General features: G+C 35.1%; 1 pseudogene; it reads left to right on the top strand.

Annotated features, from left to right (window-relative positions):
- The window catches only part of LOC102017188, a 27,196-nt pseudogene extending 15,797 nt beyond the window's left edge, over window positions 1–11,399 (top strand).
- Window positions 11,400–12,662: the final 1,263 nt, after the last annotated feature.

Genomic DNA, 12,662 nt, shown 5'->3' with positions numbered 1-12,662 from the left:
CTGAGCTAAATCCCCAGCCCCTTCTTTTGGTATTTGAGTAAACATTTATTAGGTTTCTGTGTCCTCATGATGAATTCCCTTCAAAATGTGTTTTGGTTCTTGTACTTCCTTATTTAATAATAGTCCAAACTACTCCAGGGTCATTTTTTGTATGCTCTTCCCCTAAAAATTTTCATTTTCCCCAAGCCTGTTCAATTTGTGTATCTATAAATGGTCAACAGTGAGACAGTAAGTCCTCATCACCTGCCATCCATTTATTTAATTGTTTGATTCTGATGTAAGCTTAAGCAAAAGGTTAAAGTTCAAAAAGTAGGTGCAGGCAAATTTTTGTTCAAGAAAATTCATGAAACTTTCAGCTTCAATTATGACATATGCAGGATTTAGAAATCATTCTGTTGGTTTCTACATGGGGAAAACTGGTCATTCTGAACGTCAGTGATTTTCTTGAACTCATAACTGAAGCCACAGTGCAAATCCCAGGCTGAGAGCTGGAGATCTGGGCCACCAGAAAGACATGCCTGAATGCTGCTTCCCTGGAGGAGCTGCTTCAGCTTAGACCAAATGATTACTGATCATGTAGAGAAACCACTGGGAACTGTGTGGAGTAAGAGGAATCTGAGGAGCTCCTTGTGACCAAATTCTTGTGCATGAAGAGGGCACATGCTGATGAGCTTTGCCATCCAGGAGTTCTATGGGTTCTCAGGACAGAGATCCTGCACAGATTTCATGCAAGCTCTAGTGAAAGGAACAGACTGGAAATGATGGATGAAGCTTTAACATAAGAGGGCATTCTCTGCAGCAGAAAGACTGTGCCAGAGCTTTATTGCAGTTGTAGAAAGGGGATTCAGCTGGGGAAGAGTGGGACAATTTTGTAGCAGCAGAAGTAAGAGGAATTTGAAAGAAGAAAGACACAAATAAATCAATAGAACTAACTAGGGACTCTAGAAAATAGCTTCTATGTTATGTAAAAATTTAATATATGCTGATGATGCTTTTTAGTTTTCTACAGGAAAGATGGATACACATTGTAACAAAAAAGCAGGCATTCATATAGATTAAATAGTGTGAAGGCTAAAGTGTAAAATCAGAGATATACTGTATGGAAATCTATTTTTTTATTTTAAAGAAAATAGTACAAAAAAATAGCAAAATACAAACAAAACAAAGTGAGGACAATAAAAATGATGTGAGGTTTAAAACCAAATGATAGGGATTACCAGTGGTTGTTATATTACATAGCGCTATCTTCAACATAGTTCCTCAGACTACCAGATACAGGAAAGAAGACTGATCAAACCACCAAAAGGAATAAGCAAATAATAATTTAAAAGAACATTAGAGACAATACATACTTTCACTAGACAGGATTGTAGGAATTCACCAATGGTTGTTGTGCTGCAAATTGTTGACTTTACATAAGTTGCTCAGATTACCAGATATAAGCATGCAAAATTGGTCAAACTAGAAAAAAAAAAACCTTTAATCATTAACAGTTCACCTCAATAAACCATCAGACATCAGCAGTACAGTTATGCCTCCTAAAAGAAGCTAAAACTATGAAATGAAGAGAACATGGTAACCAAGTCTTCAATCCAGATGATATAAAATGAAAGAATGCTATGCCTGACCAAAGAAAATGAAAATTTTGCATGTGGGACAACCCATATGCAAAGTGAAAAGACACTCAATAGATTTGGAGAAAATAAATTTCATGAAGAATGTAGCTGGAAGGCAAAATTTCCTGATGAATGGGACTTTACAAAGAAGGAAAAATGTCAGCCAATAATAAAATTGAAAAAAAAAGACCATGAAAAGATAACTGACAGCAAGGAACATCCAAATGTTTCATCAAGTGTACAAAACATGTTTTCTTTTATGTGCATATAAATGAGCAGTAGATTGACAATCTTATACCTTTACATGCAAAACTTGTTTGAAGTGACATTGAAGAAAATAAAATAGGTAAATACAAGGGTCTGACGATGAAAGACTTTGTGTGCTGTGTGAAATAGCTTTAATAGATGGTGTAGTTAAGTTGGTGTATTAGTGCTTACAAGAGATTACAGGGCTGGGCAAGGCTCCTCAAAAGACTGCACGTGCTCTAAGTGAGATTTCAGCAGGGCACAGTAATTTACAAGACTGACCTATGATGGGTGCCCACAGAGTTAAATCTATAAGAGTTCAAAGATTTGTCTGCACATTAGAGATCTGAGGGATCCAGCCAAAGGCCTGGAGCCCAGGGCAATGTCCCTTAGGTTTATGCATCAGGGAGGAAAGGATACAAGATGGAAATCCACAGGGTCTGCCCTGGGAGGTTGAAGGGTCAGCACTAGAAGCTAAAAAGTCTGCCCTGGCAGGACATAAGGTCAGTGGTGTAAGCTGAAGAAGCTGCACTGAAAGACAGATGATTCCCAAGGCAAAGGTGAAGATCACAGCTCCTCTGAAAAGAAGAGCAGCTATCCTTGGTGAAAGGGAGGGTTGGAGCTCCTCTGAGGAGAACAGCCAGAGCTCTTCTCAGGAAAATCAGCCTCAAGGAAGCTCTTCCAAGGAAAACCAGCTTGAAATCTCCCCCTCCAATTCTCCTTTTATATTGCTCCAACAGCAATCCTCCTTCAGGTGGGTCTTCCATGCCCAGAACCATGCTGACTCAACTCAGCTGGGTGTTTCCCTTGAAGTTGACAATCAATTAAGCACCAGAGATGGAAAAAGTGAAATGTTTCAGGCTCGGTAGGGAGTGTAAAATTTGAATTTATAAATCAATCATAAAATTACTGGCAAGTATCTCGTTGATGTTTGCATTAACCTTTTTATGACATTAACCAAGATAGAAAACAGAAGAATGCTGTCTGATGGCATGATGGTAGTATGAATTCCTGTCCATCAAAAGGGTGGAGATGGTCACTAAGACAATGTGTATATTTCTAGCCAGCATAGGGCATAAAGGTAAAGCTCAAGGTCATCAGAATGTAGAGGCTGTGGTTGGAAATGGAAGAGGATAATCAATGAAAGATGAGGTGGAGCAAATTCCCTGGAAGTGTTTCTATCTTCCTGGGGTGACAATCAGAATGAACTGTTGACTGCTGAGCATAAGCATCCCTGTGTGTAGCAGGGTCCCATACATTTGCAATCCTGTTCCTATGGTTGAAGTTGGAGAGCTGTTTTTTCTGCACTCACGGTTTGGTGTTCTTGGAAATGAAAAGAGCAGTAGCACTGTTCTTTCTCTTTGAGAAACATTATGCCGGTGTCTGAGCAAAAGAGCTGAAAAAGAAATCCTGCAATGAATTAGAATATAATTCACTATGCACGAATGCCCTTTTGAATTAGCATATTTCCTTGGCTGCAAAGCTAGCTATGTAAGTATTCTCATTTCTTTGTTGAGTTGGTTTGCTCATATCTAATGTATAATATTTAAGTTAAACTTATTGACAGATTGTTTATAAGAGCAAAATTCTATTTTTGGTTCATTCAGAGACCTGAATGAAATTTTCTCAATAACAGTTCCTGTGTAGTAAAGTAAGACTAAGAAGGTTATTTTGCTACAGTCTACCCTGAAGCCATGGTTGAAAGTGGCCTTTGTATTCCCCAACAGTGTGTACCCAGTCTTTCAAAAACAGGGCCACTAAATGGAGCAACCTAGATCCAATATACTGTAGCTCTGCCCATACACAACAATGACTTTGTTTGACTCTCTTCCTGACTTTTGTCCATCTCCTAGAATGATGTGAATTATATGATCACTCAACCCAAAGAACGCAAGTTTTTCTGTGCTTAACTTTGCAATGTCTTGTCTTTCCGTTTCCTATAATCTATTTTTGGTAATTTTACAAATTTACATATTTGCTCACAAATTTTGTACAAATTGATATGCATCATTTTTTATCATACATTAGGATATGTGTCCAAATAATTAATTGATTGGGCATTTATTGAGTGTGGTATATGTCAGGAAAGAATCCATGCTCTTCTGAAAATAAATGTATTCAGTGAGAAACTCTATCTTGAGAAAGTATAATTACAATACAATAAGATAAATAAAGAGTTAGAGATAGAGTGCTTTGGAATTGTGGTGGGAGAAATTATTAGCCATAGGTCTCTCAAGTGTCTTAAAAGTCAAAATTAGATGTGAATTAGGTGAACATTAATAGTAATTTAGGAGCTAAATTTATCCTCTCCATGGATCCCTGAATGTCCCGGGGGAGGGGCTTGTGTAGACAAGTGAGCAGTGTATCTCCCAATCTCCAGAACTACATGTGATTTTTGCCACAGTGTTCACTTGTAACAAATATATGTGGTTTAAATATAAATCAATGATTTAGGAAGGAAAAACATAGAAGAAATACTAAGTCTACTTTATACCTCCAAATTACAGCTTCTCTCAATTTTTTTCAGGATACATCTGTTAACCAGTGGCTACTAGTATTAAAGATTTGATGATTACATCTGAGAACCACTTTAAAATACCAAGTATGAGTTATAATTTTCTTTGCCCTACACATATGAGGACAAATGCAGTAGTCTGATCAACTACCACTTTACTTTGTGGAACATCATATGTATTGGGGTATTTAGAAATATAATAAGGTTTTCTGCAATCTGAAGGCTTATAATCCAGGATAGGAGGTAGGATTCCATAAGGAAGCTGACCGAGAGGTTCAGAAAATTACCACGTAGCGTGAGGGGAACAGCAAATACAATATGGCAGCATTTCAGAAAGATCACTGAGCTGGACTCCAAAGAAGGGAAAATGCTTTCTGAGACGGTAGATTTGAATAGGAACCTAGCACCAGGTTTAGTTCTCTAAAGAACTAAAGAATTGTATTTTGCTGTATTTTAAAAAAGAGAAAAATGACAAGTACCACAAATGACCTGAGGATTGGAGGCAACCTTGAAATTACCGTTCCACTGAAGTTAGAGAATATTCTCCATCTCGGTCTACTCCAGGATATTATCAGAAAGAGTAGCCAGGGCATATAAGTCTTCCAAAGTGATTATTTTGAATACCCAATTTATTTATTTTTTATTTTTTTGGTACCAGAAATCAAACTCATGACCTCAGGCTTGCCAGGCAAGTGTTTATGCCACTGACCTACGTCCCCGGCTCAAGAATAGCCAATTTAATTGCATCTGGAAGCTCAGTTGTCTGATTCTATAATGTTTTTTGTTGTTGTTGTTTTTTTTTTTTACAAAATTATCACTTCAAATATTTTAAGACACTGAAAAACCATTTATTTCTGGTGGACTCCACAGTAGGTGGTAAAGTAGAAATTGCATATACAGGAAGAATTCATTTCATGTCTTCAGTGTTATTTTGAGTAAAATCTAAAATCTTCTTTATGTAGCCCTTTGTCTAGGCTCATATAAGCATACCATTAATGATTATTCAGTGACATAGTAGATGAATTATTGAAGTAAAATAATTCAGAATTTCAGGCTCATTTTATGAACTAGCACAGCAGAGGGCTCTCCAAACATATTTTAATAGAGTTCTTCTAGTTTGGTTGCATTATAATTAGATACATTGTACAAGATTTTAAAATGAGAAAAGGTAATCTCCAATATAAAGATAATTACCTAACTAAAACTTCGGAATAGTGCTTATACATTATCTTGCATTGCAAATTTCATTTGAACAAACATGTATATATTTAAAATGCCAGATTTATTATCTTATGTCTGATGTGAATTAGTGTACCATCTAAAATCATGTTTACTTCACCGAAACCATTTTCCACACCTACCTTTTGAACCACAGTTTTGGTGTAAATCTATTTTTCTGTTGGGTAATTTTTGGAATGAATGAGAAAAAGTATTTTTATTAGAAGACTACAGCTGAATAACTTCCATCTTGTCCATAAACTTTCATTACTTCATTTATCATTTTTTATATATTCAGTGCAAAAGTACATAGGTTTTTGGTATATTGAGGTGCTCACTTAAAAGTAACAAACAAGAGATATTCACATTTTATTACTGAATAAAATTATGACTAATTTGTGTTCTGTGTAATTCTAAATATAGATATTTTAAAGCAGCAACAAGAGGTATCGTTTTCAAAAACACAATAATGTGGGTTAGAGGAGATGTCCTGTGGAGGACCCCACTGGCAATTGCCTGACCCCCTATAATTGTGTTACTCTGTCTACGTGAAGCAGGGCTGCTGGGTTGAAAGAAGAGCCTCAGTGTTTCCGTTCACGTAAGTGTTGACATATGTATCCAGACTTCTATTTTTAACTACAGAATCCATTCTTTAGTTCAAAAAAATAACATAGCTTTGAGCAATTTTTGCTTGTTTGCATTCAATGTTTCTCATACGGAGGGTCAGGAACTCTAGCCCAGGGGTCACTAAGGCGTCTACAGTGGTTCAAAGAGGCTGTTGGTAAAGAAATAAGCATTGATAATGAGCACTGCCAGTTCCTGGCAAGAAAGCGTCTGTCAGGACTTCCATACCTCGCCCTGCAGCTGCCTCCACTTCAGTCGCCATTCCTAGCGACGTCCTTCTCACCCCAGGATGACTCCTTTGTCCCCGCACCTCTGACAGCGAGCACCATTTGATAGGAGCGTGCACGGGCTTTCCCACCAGAACTCGCCTTTAGTGTGGAAAGCAATTCTTTGCTTCATTGAAGAATATTCATATTTACTATTTACACGTCCCCTTTTCCTTGTGCCTGTGGAGTGTTGGAATTATGGTATATAAGTGGTATGTATGGTATATAAACAATAACAACAAAACTCATTACATACAATTTTAAAAATTCCTCAGCTTTACTGTTAGATTATTTATATTTTGAAAGGGACAGGGTGCTTGCTTGTCAAATTTCTTCGTCAAATTTTATTACTCATAGAAAATTATCTTTCTTAAGATGAACCATGCCTATCTTTTAAAGAACTGGTCTTGGAAGAAAGTTTTCTACTACCTCTGTTTCTCAATAATGTTATAGTAAATACCCTAAAAAAAATTGTCTTCTTTAACTGAAAAAAACCCACTTCTATTTAAGAAAATAGAGATGAATATTTTAAAACTAAAGCCAAATTAAACTCACATCAAGGAAAGTGCTAAGATTAATAGGCTCAGTAATACACGGCAGGTATTTTTGACATCAAAGAATAGAAGTTCAAAATTATCACCAAATTTTGCTAATAAAGCCCAAAAAAGATCATAAAATCAAAGTAAGTTTATGATATGAGAAGGATATGTGAATATAATTTCACCGACATCACCAAAAGACTTTTGAATAATAGAAAAAGTATGTAAAACTTAACAATAAATTGTATATGTAAATTATATTCAGACCATACCAAATACAGTAAACACTTAGAATTATAGGAAAAACCACTTTGACGATATCAATACATAATACAAAAATCATGGTTAATTTCCTGTCACCTTGTCTGTAATTCAGTATTGCTTGTATTGTTTTTGTGCTATTTTGTAAATGGATGTCTGTTTGTTAATATGTTTTTGTTCTATTTTTAAAATAAAAAAACAATATAAAAAGGAATTACAGGAAAAAGAATAACAGAGGAAATTTGTTTCTCATCAACCAGAATAGGCTTAGGAGATATTATTAACATTTACCTCTTAATGTAAATGTCCAATTTAATATCAAATTCTATTTGATGATGCTAATATACAACATATACATTTCTGTCCAATGAAGAAAATGTTAAAGTCAATATTTAAAAATAATTCATATTTTATAGGCAATCATAGAATAACTCTTTATGTAATATAGTAAATTGTATATAGATTCCATTTAAACTGTATTAACAATCACCTTACAAAGCATTATAAAATTTATAAAACTTAAGTCTGCTAGTCAAGAAAATTGTCAAGTATTGCCAATATTTCTTTGTTAAGATAAAAACACTGAACTAAGATTTTGTAATTAAAATAACTGGTTGTAGTGCTGGGGATTTGGCTCAGCAGCAAAGCGCCTGCCTGACAAGCACAAGATCATGAGTTCAATTCCTGGTACTGGAAGAAAAACAAAACAAACAAGCAAACAAAAAAGACAATAACTGGTTGTATATAGTAATTGGTTTGAAAAGAAATTAATTCTAGGGAATATTGGCCAACGGTATATGAATACAAATAAATTACATAATAAATGAAAAGACTAGACAGTGAGTATGGATGGCCAAAGGCCATAGAAATAGATAAAATAATCTAGGACAAGAAACTTGAAGAGGACAGAATTTGGAGAGTCAACTACTAAGAGTTTTTCTGACAAATAGTAAAGCAACCCCAAGTGGAATAGGGGGTTAATGATTTCGTGTTAATTGTGTTCAAGTTTGCACATACATCGTAAGACGCTTTCTACACTTCAGTCTGCCAAGTTGTTTTAAATATTTAGTTTTCACACTTCCCACTCTTGTGAAATCAATTACTGGTTATCTTCATGTTAAAAGCCCATCTCATCCAATGATTTCTCTGAAACTTCTCAGTTTTGCTCTAAGTCATTCTCCTCTGTGACGCTTCACGCCCTGCTCAGTTGGGGGAAGGCTCTTTGAAACCCTCTCCTACCATTCTCAGGGACAATTATCTCTAAAGAGCTTAATGTCCAACAAATGTATTTTGTTAGTTTAGTCAAGTGTATGACAAACTAAAACTTCATATATATGTGTCTTAATTGTAATCACACTTTTAAGTATGAACACATTTACTGATTTAAAATTTATAACCATTCATACTCTAAGAAATAATATTTTATAAGCTGATCATTTTATGGTTAACTCCTCATCAACAATAGTAAAATACCGCATGTTGTTGACTATTCAGTCGTAGCAGGTGTGCTTATTACTATTATTTGGATATTGGTGAAGACTGTAGTAAATATGTATTTTGCAATTCATGTCACGGCATGCTATTTTCAGTTGCATGTAAGGAAAGACCTTTCTATTTTACTCATTGTTTTTCACTTTTCATTTACAATAACTTCATTTAAGGTATTTTTTATTGTACAGTAACTTTCCTTTAAACATAATATTTACATATTTATTTATGAAGTTTATGTAACTGTAGATGTAGTTTGTGTTTATCTTTTGAGTATACATAAAGACTTTGCTATAATTCTCACCCAACTTCTGTGATGGCACAACCTTTTATATTTGCTATCTACTTGTGTTTACACATGTTAATATAATGATACAACTTCTGTTGTTGGTGGATATCCAGTTTTTCCTTATTCTCTTTTTATATTTATATATTTCTGTTATACAATTTACTTTTCCATCCGTTCTTTTTTATTTTTAATTATTTATTTTTTGCCGGCAAAACATGGCAATGCATGCTGTTATAGATAAATCCTGTGAGCCTCTGGAAGATGTTCCTCTGTGGAATTCAGAATGGAGATGGCTGTGTCATAAGGGAGATGCTGTGAGATCACTCTAAGTATAGTTGTGTTACACAAAAGAGCTAAACAAAAAATTAGATGTGTTTAAATTTGAAAAGTTATTTCAGTGAAAGATGCAATGACATTAATCTCCTCAAAATACAGTACTCCCCATACTTTGATTATGCATAGGCCATCATTCTTGCCACCTTCTGAAGAGTTCTAGAAGTCTTCATTTGAGAGTCTTTAGGAGCTGTGGTCACAAATACAGTGAATCCTGCTGTCAAGGGCCATGCGATGAAAAGGCAGGGTTGTAAAAAGATTATGGTGAGTCCTCATCTACCATGTGAAATCTGTCACTGTCACTCCTGGCTCTTCCCAAGGTCAAATTAACATGAAATGGAAACCTTTTGAAACCATCCAGGACATAGGGACAGCCAGGAGTGTTCAATTTAAAGACATGCACAAAACAGAAAGTCCAAATTTTCAGAAAGTTGCAAGAATAATGTGATAAGCGTATTTTAAACAGGGGGAAATACTTTGGGGATGATGAGTGGCAGTGTGTCCTTTACCGTATTAATGTATTTAATATTTTTAAAAATATATTTTGAATTGTATTTTCATTAGTATTGCATGCTTTTGATTCCTTCATATTTTGGTAGCAAGTTTATATTTTCCCTATTTATTTTATTTAAATGTTACAGTTTTAAACTCATGTCATCCTTATGACTTATGTATCTGAAATTAGTAACACAGATGACTATTTTTCATGGAGTATCTCCTACACCCTCAATTTTCTCTCACTGAAATTACTTAATATTAACTGCTCATATTTATATTAATCTTCTCGAGTTAGTATTCTGCATTACTATTACCTTTCTATGTGATATTATTTTAAATCTATAACTATTGTATAAATTGCATGTGTTGCTAGCTTTTCTCCAACCATATGGATCTATTTTTGTGCTTGTTCACTAACCTGCGTCCTTGAGTTTTGAAATATCTATTTGCGCCTTTTATAGGTTGTGTTGAAAAAACTGAGATATTCCTGCATGTAGTTTCCCAAACTAACTTCATATTTTTGTCTATTGAAATAATTTTTTTCTTTAATATTTAGACATTTAATTCTTTTAATTTATTTTTGCTCTATTCAGGTGCCTGTTGCATGATTATCTGAAGTGCTTCACTGGGGGAGCAGACAGCATGGGCCCAGGCAGATGCATGCGGTAGACCTGCACGTCCCCAGCAGGGAAAGCAATGGGGCTGATGTGCAGTAACACCATGCTGGGAAAGACACTTTGATGGCCAAGAACACTGAGGGCATCAAGAAATCAATCCAGCACTGGAGAAGCTGTTGCCTCATATCAGGGGGAATGTTGGCTTTGGGTTCACCAAGGAGGACCTCACTGAGATCAGGAGTATGCTGCTGGCCAGTAAGGAGCCGGCTGCTGCCATGCTGCTTCCATTACACCACATGAGGTCCCTGTGCTGGCCTAGAATACTGTCCGGTCTGGAGCTTGAGAAGACCTCTTTCATCCAGGCTTTGGGCATCACCACTAAAATCTCCAAGGGCACCATTAAAATCCTAAGGGATGTGCAGCTAATTAAGACTGGAGACAAAGTGAAGTGAGCGAAGCCACTTGCTGAAGATGCTGAATGCCTCCACATTCTCGTTAGGACCGATCACGCAGCAGGTGTTTGAAAATGGCAGCATCTACAGTTCTAAGTGCTTGACTTCCCAGAGGAAACTCTATGCTCTCACTTTCTGGGTGGTGTCCGCAGTGTTGCCAGTTTGTGTCTGCTGCTTAGTTACTCAGATGTTTCATCAGTGCCCCATTCTGTCATCAGTGGGTACAAGTGGGTCCTGGCTTTGTCTGTAGAGACTGGTCACACCTTCCCACTTGCTGAAAAGCTCCAGGTCTTCTTGGCCGATCCATTTGTATTTGTGGCTGCTGACCCTGTCGCTGCTGCCACCACTACTGCTTCTGCTGTTGTGGATGACCTAGCCAAGGAAAAGTCAAGTCAGAAGAGTCAGGTGAGGATATGGGATTTGGTGTCTTTGACTGATCCCTAAAAAACAAACTTCTCAGTCTTCCTGAATGGCAAAACTTCTGATTGGCAAAACAAGGAAGTAAGTCATTGTTCTCTTCAAAGAAACAAATAAATAAATAAAAATAATAAATGTTCTTTTGTATGGTGTGAGGTAGGATACATTTTTTTTCACTAAACAGTGAGCCAAATTTTATTTGTCCCTTCCTGAGGACCAAAGTCACTTAACTTATACCAAGCTGTAGCTCATCGCCAAAATTTTAAGACTGTGAGCCATCTTTTTGTGCTTTAATCAATTCACTACTTTGTCTTTTCTAAGTTTAATTTTGAACTAATTTAAGAGTTATAAAATGAAAAACTAGTAAAAACTCCTCAGGCACATACAAACATGCAGGCACTCACACCCACCCAAAGTATCAATTTCTTCTAATGTTAACATTGCACAAAATCATGCTAAAATTTTAAAGAATAAGAAATAAACTCTGTTATAAGAAATAAACTCTGTTATTATTACTTACTAGACTACATAACATTTTTCAAACTTACTTTACTTTTACGCCACTGTCTATATTTTATGAAGTATGTCCTGACTTTGGCACTCTCTTTCAAAATTGCTTTATATATGATAACAAATTATTTATTGATAAATTAAACTTTCTTAAGTTACAGTTAGTTTGTTATAATTTCACCCCAGTTGCATAAAATGGCATTAAAGTAATTTCAGATAAATCTGGGGGAAATTTTACATTTTTATCACAACAAAAACATTTTTTATTATTATCACTTTATTCTTAAAATTTAAAACATTTCTTTCCACAAATGTTTCATTAGTTGTTGACAGACACATACCTATTTATAATTAGCTTCATTCTTCTTAAAAATTTTGTTTTATGTTTTTATATTTTCATTACTATCATACTTACATATGTCACATAGTTTAAAATGTTAACATGTTTACTGGGTTGCTCAATATAAAACAGATACCAAATGTAGCCTCCCTCCTGCCTCATTTCTAACGATTTTGCTGAACACATTTATTTTTTTTCCTAAATTATTAAAATAATGAAGTGATACTCCTTTGCTTTACATCTTTATATAGACATAATATATATTCTAAATTGATCATTTTGTTCTTTCTTCTAGCCCTGCCCTATCTTGTATTAAAAACATGTATGAATGTGATAAGATTAGTATTCAGTATTTACATGATTATGTTTGCTATTTATATTTAAATAATATAATTAATTAAAATTAACCTTCATATATATGTATAATATAAAT

The sequence above is a fragment of the Chinchilla lanigera genome, unplaced genomic scaffold, assembly GCF_000276665.1.
Source record: "Chinchilla lanigera isolate Chin_1 unplaced genomic scaffold, ChiLan1.0 scaffold00003, whole genome shotgun sequence".
Taxonomy (NCBI): domain Eukaryota; kingdom Metazoa; phylum Chordata; class Mammalia; order Rodentia; family Chinchillidae; genus Chinchilla; species Chinchilla lanigera.
The sequence above is the reverse complement of the archived record's forward strand: the minus strand, read 5'-3'. Positions and strand labels throughout refer to the sequence as shown.